This window comes from Suncus etruscus, chromosome 19 (genome assembly GCF_024139225.1).
Source record: "Suncus etruscus isolate mSunEtr1 chromosome 19, mSunEtr1.pri.cur, whole genome shotgun sequence".
Classification (NCBI taxonomy): Eukaryota; Metazoa; Chordata; class Mammalia; order Eulipotyphla; family Soricidae; genus Suncus; species Suncus etruscus.
The window spans coordinates 12,695,507-12,708,642 of NC_064866.1; the positions used below are offsets into that span (position 1 = coordinate 12,695,507).

General features: G+C 47.8%; 1 protein-coding gene and 1 pseudogene across 1 annotated transcript in view; one reads left to right on the forward strand and one right to left on the reverse strand.

The window, feature by feature from the left end:
* Window positions 1–13,136, forward strand: part of ABCD3 (ATP binding cassette subfamily D member 3) — a 544,096-nt gene that overhangs the window by 14,678 nt on the left and 516,282 nt on the right. The window lies entirely within an intron of this gene.
* LOC125997393 (ATP synthase subunit g, mitochondrial-like) lies at window positions 9,319–9,721 on the reverse strand (annotated as a pseudogene).

A 13,136-nucleotide genomic window follows, 5' to 3' on the forward strand; every position in this document is an offset into this window, starting at 1 on the left:
TAAGCCCTGGTGGTGACAGAGGGCCTTTGAGCGGGATGGATACAGCCAGGGGTTTGATTACATCAAGCCTCTCCTGCAACCTTGTCAGATTAAAAACGACAGGCCCTGGAGCAGCTGAGAGAGGGCTGTGAGATGGTAGCCTCTGTGGGGGCAGGGGAGGCCAGGTTCTGAGGTGCAAGGCGGATCAGATGACTCAGAGCAGTCACCAAGCCTCAGGAGAGGCCATGCAAGGCCCCAGATGCCGCCTCTGTGAAGCCGCCAGTCCTGCTGCCGGGGAATTGTGAGAATTCCCCGGACAGGCAAACCAAACTCCTGACATTTCAAAGGGCCTGTGTGAGGTGCACGTCACAACAAACAGAAGCAATGGAAGTACTCCACCCCCGCACCACCACGTTACAATGAGAGAAACTGGACCCCGAGAGATAGCACAGCGGCGTTTGCCTTGCAAGCAGCTGATCCAGGACCTAAGGTGGTTGGTTCGAATCCCGGTGTCCCATATGGTCCCCCGTGCCTGCCAGGAGCTATTTCTGAGCAGACAGCTAGGAGTAACCCCAGAGCACTGCCGAGTGTGGCCAAAACAAAACAACAACAACAAAAACAAAACAAAACAAACAAACAAACAAAAAAACAAACAAAAAGCAATGAGAAACTGAGGCCCAGAGCAATTTGAGAACTAGCTGGAGTCAGGTAGAGGGGCAGTTCCCCCACCAACTAGGCAGATTTGTGCATCTCACATTCAAGTGAATCTCTCTCTGTCTCTCTGTCTCTGTCTCTCTGTCTCTCTGTCTTTCTGTCTCTCTCTCTGTCTGTCTGTCTCTCTCTGTCTGTCTGTCTGTCTGTCTGTCTGTCTCTCTCTCTTTCTCTCTCTCTGTCTCTGTCTCTCTCTGTCTCTCTCTCTGTCTCTCTCTGTCTCTCTCTGTCTCTCTCTGTCTCTCTGTCTCTGTCTCTCTCTCTGTCTCTGTCTCTGTCTCTCTCTCTCTCTCTCTCTCTCTCTCTCTCTTTTATTTTGGTTTTTGGGCCATACCCAGTGATGCTCAGGGGTTATTCTTTGGCTCTGTGCTCAGAAATTGCTCCTGTCTTAGGGGACCATATGGGACCCCGGGGGATCGAACCGCAGTCCATCCTAGGTTAGCACATGCAAGGCAAACGCCCTACTGCTTGCACCACCACTCTGGCCCTTTCCAGTCTCTTACTTACCGTTCAAGGGAGAGACACAGGGGGAGAGAAGGAGGAATTCTTAGCAACAACAATAAATGGCATTAGGAAGAAAATCCTGTTACCTGCTGGCTTTCTCACCTGTCACTGACTTCCTCACCTGCCCTAGCTAATTTTGGACTCCCCAGCAGGTGAGAGCCCATTTTAGCATGCCTGAGCCACACAAGCGCACACACATAGACACACATGGGAATATGTACCACTGCTGAGAAGAGGGAGGCCTCGGTTTCAGACATGCCACAGAATTATTTGCTGACTCCACCCCTCTCCCATCTCCCCAGCTGTAGCAGGCAGGAGATACCAGAGGAGATGCTGCAGATGGAATTCTGCTAGACACAGACATGTTCCTTACCCACAAGCCAGTGATCAGCTGCAGGGAACAAAGGACAGAAGAAGCAAGAGGAACAACCTCATGACTGTTCCCTGGGAAGGAAGTGAGAGAGTCAAACCCAAGTGGTGAGAATTGAGAATACTCTGGCCAAACCAGACACCAGGAGAGTATGTTAAGGCCATGCCAGTCATGAGCTCACCAAGTTTTTTTGGGGGGACGGGGCACACCCAGTGATGCGCGGGGGCTCAGAAATTGCTCCTGGCTTGGGGGACCATAATGGACACCAAGGATTGAACTTCAGTCTGTCCTAGGTCAGCTGTGTACAAAGCAAACACCCTACTGCTGCACCACTGCTCTGACCCATCACCAAGTTCTTTCTCCCTGGGCTGGAGAGATAGGACAGCAGTAGGGTGTTTGCCTTGCATGCAGCGGATCCAGGACAGATGGTGGTTTGAATCCCAGCATTCCATATGTCCCCCATGCCAGCCATGGGCGATTTCTAAGTGCTGAGCCAAGAGAAACCCCTTAGCGCCACTGGGGTTCTTTCTCCCTGATTTCCAAGTGGAATTTTTTGGCTTGTTTTATTTTACCCAGAAAATCCCTGGGACTTCTTCCAGAGGTATTCCAGAGAACACAAGATACTAAGGATCAAACCTAGGACTCCCGCACACAAAGTGTCCCAGACTATGAATTGTCTCCCCAAAAACTTGCCAATGGATTTTGATTGCCAGCCCGATGCCTGGAAAGAGATAAAAGCCGACAAGAAAACCAAAGGTACTAGATAAATACCAAGAGTTTCCTAAACTTATTGTTAGTGTTGTAGTAGGCCACCACCAATCCAAACATCTCCAATCAACCTCTCTAAAATCAGAGAACAGGGGCCGGAGTGGTGGCGCAAGCGGTAGTGCATTTGCCTTGCACATGGCTGACCTAGGAAGAACCACAGTTCTATCCTCGGCATCCCACATGATCCCCCAAGCCAGGAGCGATTTCTGAGCGCATAACCAGGAGTAACCCCTGAGTGTCACTGGGTGTGGCCCAAAAAACAAAAATAAAATAAAATGAAATCAGAGAATACATGCACCAGGGCAAGGAGCTGGATTCCTAGAGAAACACTTGCCAGGGTGTGGTGGAACTGAAGGAGGAATGGCCTGGGGTTGGGGTGCGGGTGATGGCACTGGCTTAGGTGTTTCTGAGCTTGTTCTGCTATTAGCAAGCTGGGTGATCTAGGGCAAATCACTTAACACGTTTGCACAGACGCTTCTCACTTATAATATCTCATGCTAGGGCAAGAAATATCCAGCCCATTAGAGTTTTACAATACTAGCAACGAGAGAAAAGAAAATGAGAGCCAAAGAGTTTAAATTACCTGTTCCCCAGAACACGAGGAGGACTGACAGATTGTGGGTGAAAGCTCCAAAGACAAGCTGGGGGCCAGAGAGAATGCATGGAGGTAAGGCATTTGCCTTGCATGCAGAAGGACAGTGGTTTGAATGCCGGCATCCTATATGGTCTCCCCGTGCCTGCCAGGAGTGATTTCTGAGCGTAGAGCCAGGAGCAACCCCTGAGCGCTGCCAGGTGTGACCCAAAAACTAAAGACAAGCTGGAGGTAGTCAGCTACTCCTCTTCCTCCTTTCTTGCAGAGAAAGAAAGAACCTTTAGGCTCAGGAAGAAGAGCTGCAGCCTTGCACTAAGAAAGCCTGTGGTGGACATTAGCTGTTTGTAGTGATTTGACTTTATGGATCTATTTTCATATCTTGATTTTTGGTCTTTTCATGAGGCTCACTCGCTGTTCCCTGATTATCTTAAAGGCATTTTTCAGCTCCACATATTTTATGATTCTAAGTCAAGAAGATTAAAACAAGTTCTTTCCGAAGCCCTGCAGGACACAAAAGACCATTTGGGGGACTCATTATTCATTCTCCATTGCCTCCATCTCTTTCTATGGATGATGATTCATAGGAAGTCATCAGAGCAAAGAAAACCTGTCCAAAGGCAGGGCGAGGTGGGGGCAGGAAAGACTCTTAAGTCTTTTGTTTCTGCAGCTCCCCCCCTCTTTTTTTTTCTTTTTGGGTCACGCCCAGCAGCACTCAGGGGTTCCTCCTGGCTTTATGCTCAGAAATAGCCCCTGGTGGGCACAGGGGACCATATGGGATGCCGGATTTGAACCACCGTCCTTCTGCATGAAAGGCAAGTGCCTTACCTCCATGCTATCTGTCCGACTCCCAATTTACCCTTTTTCAGTATGCCTCTCCATTGGGTGAGTGAGGACAAAGATTCCCAGCTTGGTTCCCCATCTTCCTCAGGACACCCTTAATAGACTGTTGGTGAAAGGACAATCTTAGGGGCCGGGCGGTGGTGCTAGAGGTAAGGTGCCTGCCTTGCCTGCTCTAGCCTTGGACGGATCGCGGTTCGATCCCCTCCCCAAGCCAGGAGCAACTTCTGAGCGCATAGCCAGGAGTAACCCCTGAGCATTACTGGGTGTGGCCCGAAAACAAAAACAAAAACAAAAAAAGAAAGGACAATCTTAGCCTCCCAGCCTACACAAGCCGAAACTTTCACAGATCAGTAATTACCGCAAAAGGCTCAGGGCTGAAACCTCACATCCTGGACCCAAGGTTCAGTGAAGGGAGTTTTGACAGTATCCTGGCCTTTGTCATAGGGTTCAGCACCGCCCAGAGGAAGCAGATGTGTAGAAAGAAAGGCAAACCTGAGGGACAGACTTTTGCTTTCCTGTACCCCAGGGCCTCAGGAGGAAAAGTAGGAGCCTCTTTTTTATCTTGCTAAGGAGAGTTTCCTTGGCAGATTGCCAATCTCCAGCCTTGCTTACAGATGACCAGAATCTGGTCAAGAAGGCCGGGTCATATGTAGTAAAATGAGTTATTTCAACAAATATATGAAAAAGGGACATATGAGTATGGATATACAAATGGATATATGGGGGCCAGTGAGGTGGCGCTAGAGGTAAGGTGTCTGCCTTGCAAGCGCTAGCCAAGGAAGGACCACGGTTCAATCCCCCGGCGTCCCATAGGGTCCCCCCAAGCCAGGGGTAATTTCTGAGTGCTTAGCCAGGAGTGACCCCTGAGCATCAAACGGGTGTGGCCGAAAAAACAAAAAAACAAACAAATAAAAAGGATATATGGGGCCCGGAGAGATAGCACAGAGGTAAGGCTTTTGCCTTGCATGCAGAAGGACAGTAGTTCGAATCCCAGCATCCCATATGGTCTGCAGAGCCTGCCAGGAGCAATTTCTGAGCATAGAGCCAGGAGTAACCCCTTAGCACTGCTGGGTGTGATCCAAAAACCAAAAACAAAACCAAAAACAAAAACAAATGGATATATGAGCTATAGAATCTCCCAAGTAGCAATACTGCCAAGACACTCTGAATCGGAAGACATCCAAGAAATAAATAAGTTTAACTAAACAGTTGATAGACTTTGGAGAGAGAGTGATGGAAAGAGATGATTTAAGGACTTAATTTGAATTACCTGAACTCAGGCATCAGCAAAGAATTTTGCTGATGAGATCCTGTATTTACTCTTTTGTCTGCCATCTCTCCCAAAGAGAACAATCCACAAAGATTTTGCCCTTGTTTCCACTTCTCTTCACTCACCTCTTTTGCGATATAAAGACCAACTTAGGCTTGATTAGCATTAGCTAGGTACTTTTGTTTGTTAACAACTTCTGCCCTCCCTCCCATGTTGATTGACTCTAAACTTGGGAGGCTAAAGAGATAGCACAGTGGTAAGGTGTTTGACTTACATGCAGCCAATCCAGGAAGGACAGTGGTTCAAATTCAGGCATCCCACATGGTCCCCCCTGACTGCCAGGAGCGATTTCTGAGTGCAGAGCCAGGAGTAACCCCTGAGCTCTAGCAGGTGTGACCAAAAACCCAATATCCTATGTGGAAGACAATCTGGGCCCTCAGTCCACAAGGCCGGGAGGCCCCTGACTCCATGCCATTCTAGATCATGTCTGTCTTCTTTTCTTAATCCTTGTGGCACCTCTGCTCCAGGCCCATTCACTTGGGGTTGGATTCCTTCAACACCCCAAGCTTTGGGCCCAGCTGCAAATAACTCCAAATCAGGCTCAGCAACTACTGAGCAACTACCAAATTCATTGTTAACTATTTGAACTCATCTCATTTTTTTCCTGAAATTCTGCTGGGTGATCCTGGGAGCCTAAGCATACATTATTGGAGTAACCGGTTTTCTACTCTAATCAGGATTTTTTTTCTTTGCATGTGCTTGTTTCTTCTGGGCAGGAAGAACTTCTGGATTGTTCTCCACCCATGGGAGCAGTCCTACTCTTCCCAATAAAGGCCTCGGATCAGAGAGACTCCTTCCAGTTTGGGTCCCACAGCTAGCCTGTCTGCCTGCTGGTACCCTTTTGCCTGCTTGCATATAGCTTGTGGTGGAAGTTCCTGGACCTGTTTTATCTCCCTAACCTATGGAGATTATTTCCTGTGTCAGCGTTGCTTCCAGATCCGCATTCCCCAATCCCCTCAGGATTGGGGTATGAGGCTTCCACTACCATAGATGAGGTTTCTTCAAAATCCAATACCTTTATTCTCACTTTCCATATGGTTCCCTCCACCAAGCACCCATAGAAGAGAGAGCGTGGCAAGTTAGTACTGTATATCAAAGAAGCAGTAAGCCTGTGACATCTTTTCCATTTCTGCACACATTCCTCCTGCTTCCTGCAAACTTTCAAGGAGACCTTGAAATTACCTTATTCCATGACCATTCAGACCCATCCTTTTGGACCTCAGTGGCTCTCCCTTTACATGAAGAAAGCAACATGCTTGAAGACACTTAAGGCCAACAAGATCTTTCTGATGAGTCTTTTACTCCTTTCCCTAGTCCAAAGAGTTTTCTATGGAAGCCTAAAGTCCCTCTTTCTTTATGGAGACCTCCTAACATGTAGGCCATGGTACCCCTGTTCTGTGTTCCCTGGAAGTGGGAATATAAAGGCAGAGGATCCCAGTACTCTGCACAGGGTTGACCAAGGAAGGTATCATGAGAGCTCAGAGTACAGCTCTTCCCCTACCCTCTTTTTTATTTGGTGTTTGGGTCACACCTGGCGGAGCCCAGGAGTTGCTCCTGGCTCTGTGCTCAGAAGTTGCTCTTGGCACGTTCGAGGACCATATGGGATGCTGGGATTCAAACCAGGATCCAACCTGTGTTGGCCACATGCAAAGCAAATGCCTTACTGCTGTGCTATTGCTCCAGCCCCATTCCACCCCCCCCCTTTTTTTTTTTTTGAGGGATTTGGATAACACCAAGGTTGTTTAGAGACTATTCTAGCTCTATGCTCAAAAGTGATTCCTGACTGTGCTTGGGGGACTGCATGTAATGCAGGGATCAAACCAGAGTTCAAGATGAGTGCTTTTATCTCTATACTTTCTCTCTGTCTCTCTCTCTGTGTCTCTCTGTCTCTGTCTCTCTCTCTCTTTCTCTCTGACCTAGATTTCTTTTGCTTTGTTTGCTTGAGGACTATACATGCAGCGCTTAAGACTTAGTCCAGGCTCTACACTCAGGCATTGCTCCTGGTGGGCTTAGATTCTTTCCAGAAGGGCTAGCCCTTGGAGCAACTCTTCCCCATGTTCCCTGTGTTGCTACAGATATCTAGCCTAATAGGCTCAGTGCCCTTAGATTTGTCAGGCTAGGCCCACCGGGAAAGAGAACCTACATTATAGTTATTATTATTTTATTATTATTCCACATTCCAACAGTACGTGTTTATCTCTAGGCTCAGCCTTTCCTGTTGATGCTCACCAGTATATGTGTTGGGGTGTGTGTGATAAGGGCTGGGAGAACAGCTCTTTTCTGTCCTGAGGGTGAAGGCCTGAGGACAATGGAGGACAATGGGGACAGAACTCCTCCCTTGGATGGATGATGAGGTTTCCAGACCTCATGTGTGCATGTCTTCATACCTCCTGCTACATGTCAGGAGATCCCAAAGCCTGCTGACAGTGACTACTGCCAGAGAGTGCCTCCCCTCTGGGGTATATCTTTCAGAGCTGGCTGGGGCTTGGTTGGCATGGGGCCCCACCTGGGGACCTCAATATCTGGTTCCAGGAGAAAAGCAGTCTTTCTACTCTGAGTTCTGTTGGGACACAGCTAGTTCTGCCTCTCCCTGGGAGCTCAGCATCGGTGCCAGGACCCTCAGGCTCTGGCAGAGTGACAGAGAGGTCCACACCCCCCCAACCCCCAATTAGGGTGAAAAAAAAAACCAGGAGTTTGATACCCTTAAGCATAGTTCCAGAAACTGCACCCTCTCCTTTGAGCAAATAACCACCATAAACTGATCCTTAGCAGATACCTGCTGAGGTTCCACCCCAAGCTCTGGGTGGCATTGGAAAAAGCATCTTCCTAACTGATTGTAAGCCCTTTGGATGATTTACTTTCTAGAAGGGACACCATCTCCTTCTACCTCCGGGCTGAAGTTTGCTTTCTCTTCAAAAATGAATCATGTCCCCCACTCCCATGCTTAGCCCAGGAATATTTATTTACCCATGTTTATATAACCATAGCAACAGGCTTATTCTCTACCACTTAAACTCTTTAAAACAAAGAACTGGAAGGCTGCCCTTGCCCTAACACTCCACCTATGCTGCAGAGGAGAGAGTGCACCCACCCTGCCTGGTCATGTGGGCATGCTGGCCTTCTGATGGGGCAAGGACCTAGCAAGTGCCTGCAGAGCATGGCTGCATTTTAGAACTTGACATCGGTTTCACTCAAAGTCTTGCTGGAACCATGTTGCAAGTCAGCCCCTGAAGAGGTTGACTGATGGAGGGATGGAGGATGAGGTCTTTCCCCTTCAGCTCGGAGCACGCGTCTGTCACCCTGTCTAGCCGACGGTTCTGAGGTGAAACGGTGGGTAAACAGCTCGCAGACAGTCAGGCTTGTGGAAATATTAGCTTTATTCGGTGGACAAGACTGAAGTCCAAAGACTCAGCCTCAGTTCCAGCAGAAAGAATTGCAACAGAACCATATGGTTAATAAGACTTCGACTTGCCTCAGGTCACTCCACTGAGCCCTGCACTGAGATGAGGATCCTTGATTTTATTTTTTTCATGCCATTTTCTTGATCTTACAAATGGCCAGAATATGATCTAACTTTGTTGCCAACTCGCTAGTCTTCTTCATCTCTAAGATAAATTCCTCTTGTCCTGACTATATTTAGTATCATAGGCTAAGAAGTTTTGTCAGGAGCATAAAAGTATTGGTTTGGGGCTGGAGCGATGGCACAGCGGTAGGGCATTTGCCTTGCATGTGGCTGATCCAGGACAGACCTGGTTTGATCCCCCGGAGTCCCATATGGTCTCCCAAGACAGGAGCGATTTCTGAGCACATAGTCAGGAATAACCAACCCCTGAGTTTCACCAGGTGTGGCCCAAAATAAAATAATATAAAAAAGTATTGGTTCATGTTTCCCTGTGGCCCTTTAGGGACATCTATCTGTCCACACTCCAGATAGGCTGGGTTGGGGCCATAATTGCTGCATCCATCACCCAGAATCACCATTTCTCCGATGGCCTGCCTCATCATTGACCCTGTATGGTTCCCTATGGGGACATGGATCTGACTACATTTTAGGTATGTGACTTTTGGACGTGAATTCACCAGGGCTTTTTGGAGCAAGTGCAGGCGCCCTCCCCCAGTATCTTCCTTCTTCTAAGATTCCTGGTAGCTGAGTATGTTCCTTTTGAAGTCATAGTAATCAGTACTTTGAATTTCTGGACAACTTTTATTTTATTTTATTCAAATAGTCTGATACACATGACAGGAACACACCAGCAAGCCAGTTGTTATTTCGGTCCTCAAACGTTGTAGCCAATGAGGCTCCGCTTCCCAATGATCTTGCCAACGTAAAACCACATCCACACCTCTGTGGCCACCAAACCATTCAGCAGAGCTTCCTTAACCGTCAGATGTTTAAAGCTCCCTGTTTTAGCACTATTGACTATTTTCTTCAAGCTCTGAATAGCTGTTGGGATCTCAGCGGGGGTTGGAGGCACCAGCTCAACTTGGCATATTGTAAAAATGTGACCAATAGAGGTTTCGAGTAAGTCACAGCAGCGCTGATGAGCGCTGGGCCCTTCTCGGCGAGATTCCGCACCATCTGGACCATGGCTCTGACAGTGTTGACTCCGTCGCCCCGCTAGCTGGGCCGGCTTGAATTTCTGGACAACTTTATTTGTTTGATGCTGTCATCCCTAAAGGACCACACCAATTTAACAGGATGTTAACAGTTTAATGTTAACAATTTAACAGCTAATAACAAGAGCTTACTAAACCATTTGCCATTGTATTAATGACTCCATTGGAGATACATTTTAAATGTGCTTACTGTTGTATTTTTAATTTTTCTTTCTTTTTCTTCTTCTTTTTTTTGTTTTTGTTTTTGTTTTGGGGTCACATAGAGCCAAGGGGACAGATTCAAAACCATAGCTCAAGCAGAGAGAGAGAGAGAGAGAGAGAGAGAGACAGACAGACAGACAGACAGACAGACAGACAGACAGACAGAGAGACAGAGAGACAGAGAGAGAGACAGAGACAGAGACACACAGAGAGAGAGAGAGAGAGAGAGAGAGAGAGAGAGAGAGAATTCCAGACTCTTCTAGGAGTGCTTAGAAACACCTGAGCAGGGGCCAGGCGGTGGCGCTAAAGGTAAGGTGCCTGCCTTGCCTGCGCTAGCCTTGGACGGACCTCGGTTCGATCCCCCGGTATCCCATATGGTCCCCCAAGCCAGGAGCAACTTCTGAGCACATAGCCAGGAGTAACCCCTGAGCGTTACCGGGTGTGGCCCAAAAACCAAAAAAAAAAAAAAAAAAAAGAAACACCTGAGCTGAGATTTTCAGCTCTAAACATCTGCCTTCTCCACTCCATCCACCTCAGAAGACTTATAGCTCTCTGGCAAACTCAGAGAGACTAAGCTAAGGGAGCTGGGGCAAATGGCATGGGCCAAGGGCCAAAGAGGCGTAGACTTGGACATATATATTGTTTTTTGATTCCCACCTGGCAGCGCTCAGGGGTTCCTCCTGGCTCTATGCTCAGAAATCGCTTTTGGCAGGCTCGGGGGACCATATGGGATGCCGGAATTCAAACCACCATCCTTCTGCATGCAAGGCAAATGCCCTACCCCCATGCTATCTCTCTGGCCCGACTTGGACATATTTAAATCTACCTGCTATCTTTCATCCTGGTCCAAACCCGGTTAGGTTTACTATAAACAAGAGCCTGGCTGTAAATGGAGAAATTTCAGCTTCACGGTGCAGTTCCAACAACTGACATCCGACAGATGTCAGTTCAAGTCCACCCACTCATAAGTAGTTAAGAGTTGCTCTCTTGAACAACTGGAGTGCTGAAGCAAAGATCTCCATGCGCTTGCTTTCTCTCTTTTTGTCGTCTTGCATCTTGCTAGTGACCCAGTCAGTGAACCCAACTTTTGCCTTGGGCAAGCCTTTCCCTGCTAATTACTGTAAAACAACATATTCCTAATTGTCCTAATTACTTTTGGGCTCTACACCTTCTCTCTCTCCCCAACACTCTGAGGATGATTGGGGGGGGGGCAATAGAAAAGACAGCCTGGGAGCAGAGGGAGGACACTCCCACCCCCACTGCATCACCTACTCTCAGGGGGGAATCTTGAGCTGGGCTGCAGAAGCACTTCTGGGGTCTAGCCATGCAACTCTGCCATCCAGGGTCTGTCTGTATGGAGGTGCCTTTCGCAGGTACTCTTGACATGTTTGTGAAACTGAATCTGAGTTTCTCTGAGGTCTGTCTTCCCATTGGCTCAACTCCCTTTCCCAGTTTCTTCTTCTTCTTCTTCTTCTTCTTCTTCTTCTTCTTCTTCTTCTTCTTCTTCTTCTTCTTCTTCTTCTTCTTCTTCTTCTTCTTCTTCTTCTTCTAGTTTATTTAACTTGTGCTGTTGCTATTTGAGAGCTTAAATATGTAAGAAGTTAATATGCTGGTATTGGAGCAGTCCTAGAGGTAGGTTATTCTAGAAGCTTATTAATATTGACTGTCTAGAATTTTTTTTTTTTTTTTTGGTTTTGGGACACATACGGCAGTACTCAGGAGCTACTCCTGGCTCTATGCTCAGAAATCGCTCCTGGCAAGCTCAGGGGACCATATGGGATGCCGAGATTCGAACCACCATTCTTCTGCATGTAAGGCAAACACCCTTCCTCCATGCTATCTCATGCCTGTGTGAGCTTTTGTTTTTGTTTTTGTTTTTGTTTTGGGCTACACCCAGCAGCACTTAGGGGTCAGTCCTGGCTATCTGCTCAGAAATAGCTCCTGGCAGGCACGGGGGACCATATGGGATGCCAGGACTTGAACCAACCACCTTAGGTCCTGGATTGGCTGCTTGCAAGGCAAACGCCACTGTGCTATCTCTCCGGCCCCATGTGTGAGCTTTTTAAAAAATATATATTTTTACTTTATTTAAAGAAAATGCACCACATAATTGACATAGTTAATCATAATACATTTGTTTCAAGATTAGTGAAAGTGAAGTTATTGGAAAATAAAACTCCAAGCACATTTGTGAAAATTATTGTATCGCCAATGAGTTCATTAATAGAATGACAGATGATTAGTAAGCTCTTGTTGTTAGTTTTCCATTCTGTTAAATTGGTATGTTCCTGAAGTTTGGGCAGATTGGTGTTCCTGAAGGGAATCTTCGAGGGGCAGTGAGGTGGGGCTATTGGGAATTCATTGATTCTGGGTAATGGAAACAGCAGACTTTTGCAGGGCAGGGTTGGGGCAGGGTTTGGCCCACAGTCTTCTTCCTAGATGGTCAGGTGTGTCTGTTTGTGTGTGTGGGTGCTTTGTTTGTTTGTTTGTTTGTTTTTGGGCCACACCCGGCGATGCTCAGGGGTTACTCCTGGCTGTCTGCTCAGAAATAGCTCCTGGCAGGCACGGGGAACCATATGGGACACCGGGATTTGAACCAACCACCTTTGGTCCTGGATCGGCTGCTTGCAAGGCAAACGCCGCTGTGCTATCTCTCCGGGCCCGGGTGTTTTGTTTTTAAACTTTATTTATTGATTGATTGATTTTTAGACCGCACCCTTAGGTGCTCTGGAGTTACTCCTGGTTCTGTGCTCAGAAATCGCCCCTAGCAGGCTGAGGGACCATATGGGATGCCAGGAATCAAGCTGGGTCCCTCCTGGGTTGACCGCATGCAAGGCAAAAAGTCCTACCACATTGGGGCCGGGCGGTGGCGCTGGAGGTAAGGTGCCTGCCTTGCCTGCGATAGCCTAGGACTGACCGCGGTTCGATCCCCCGGCGTCCCATATGGTCCCCCAAGAAGCCAGGAGCAACTTCTGAGCACATAGCCAGGAGTAACCCCTGAGCGTCACAGGGTGTGGCCCAAAAACCAAAAACAAACAAACAAAAAAAAAAGTCCTACCACTGTGCTATCTCTCTGGTCCCTGTGTATGTGCTTTTAACCATTTTTGTCACCATAACCCCATATTTGTTCTCCCACCTGCAGTCTTGCTTGGGTAGATTGAACTTTCCACTGTGGTGTCTGTCCAACTAGTGACTGGTGGCTCCTCTCCACTCCATCACTCCAT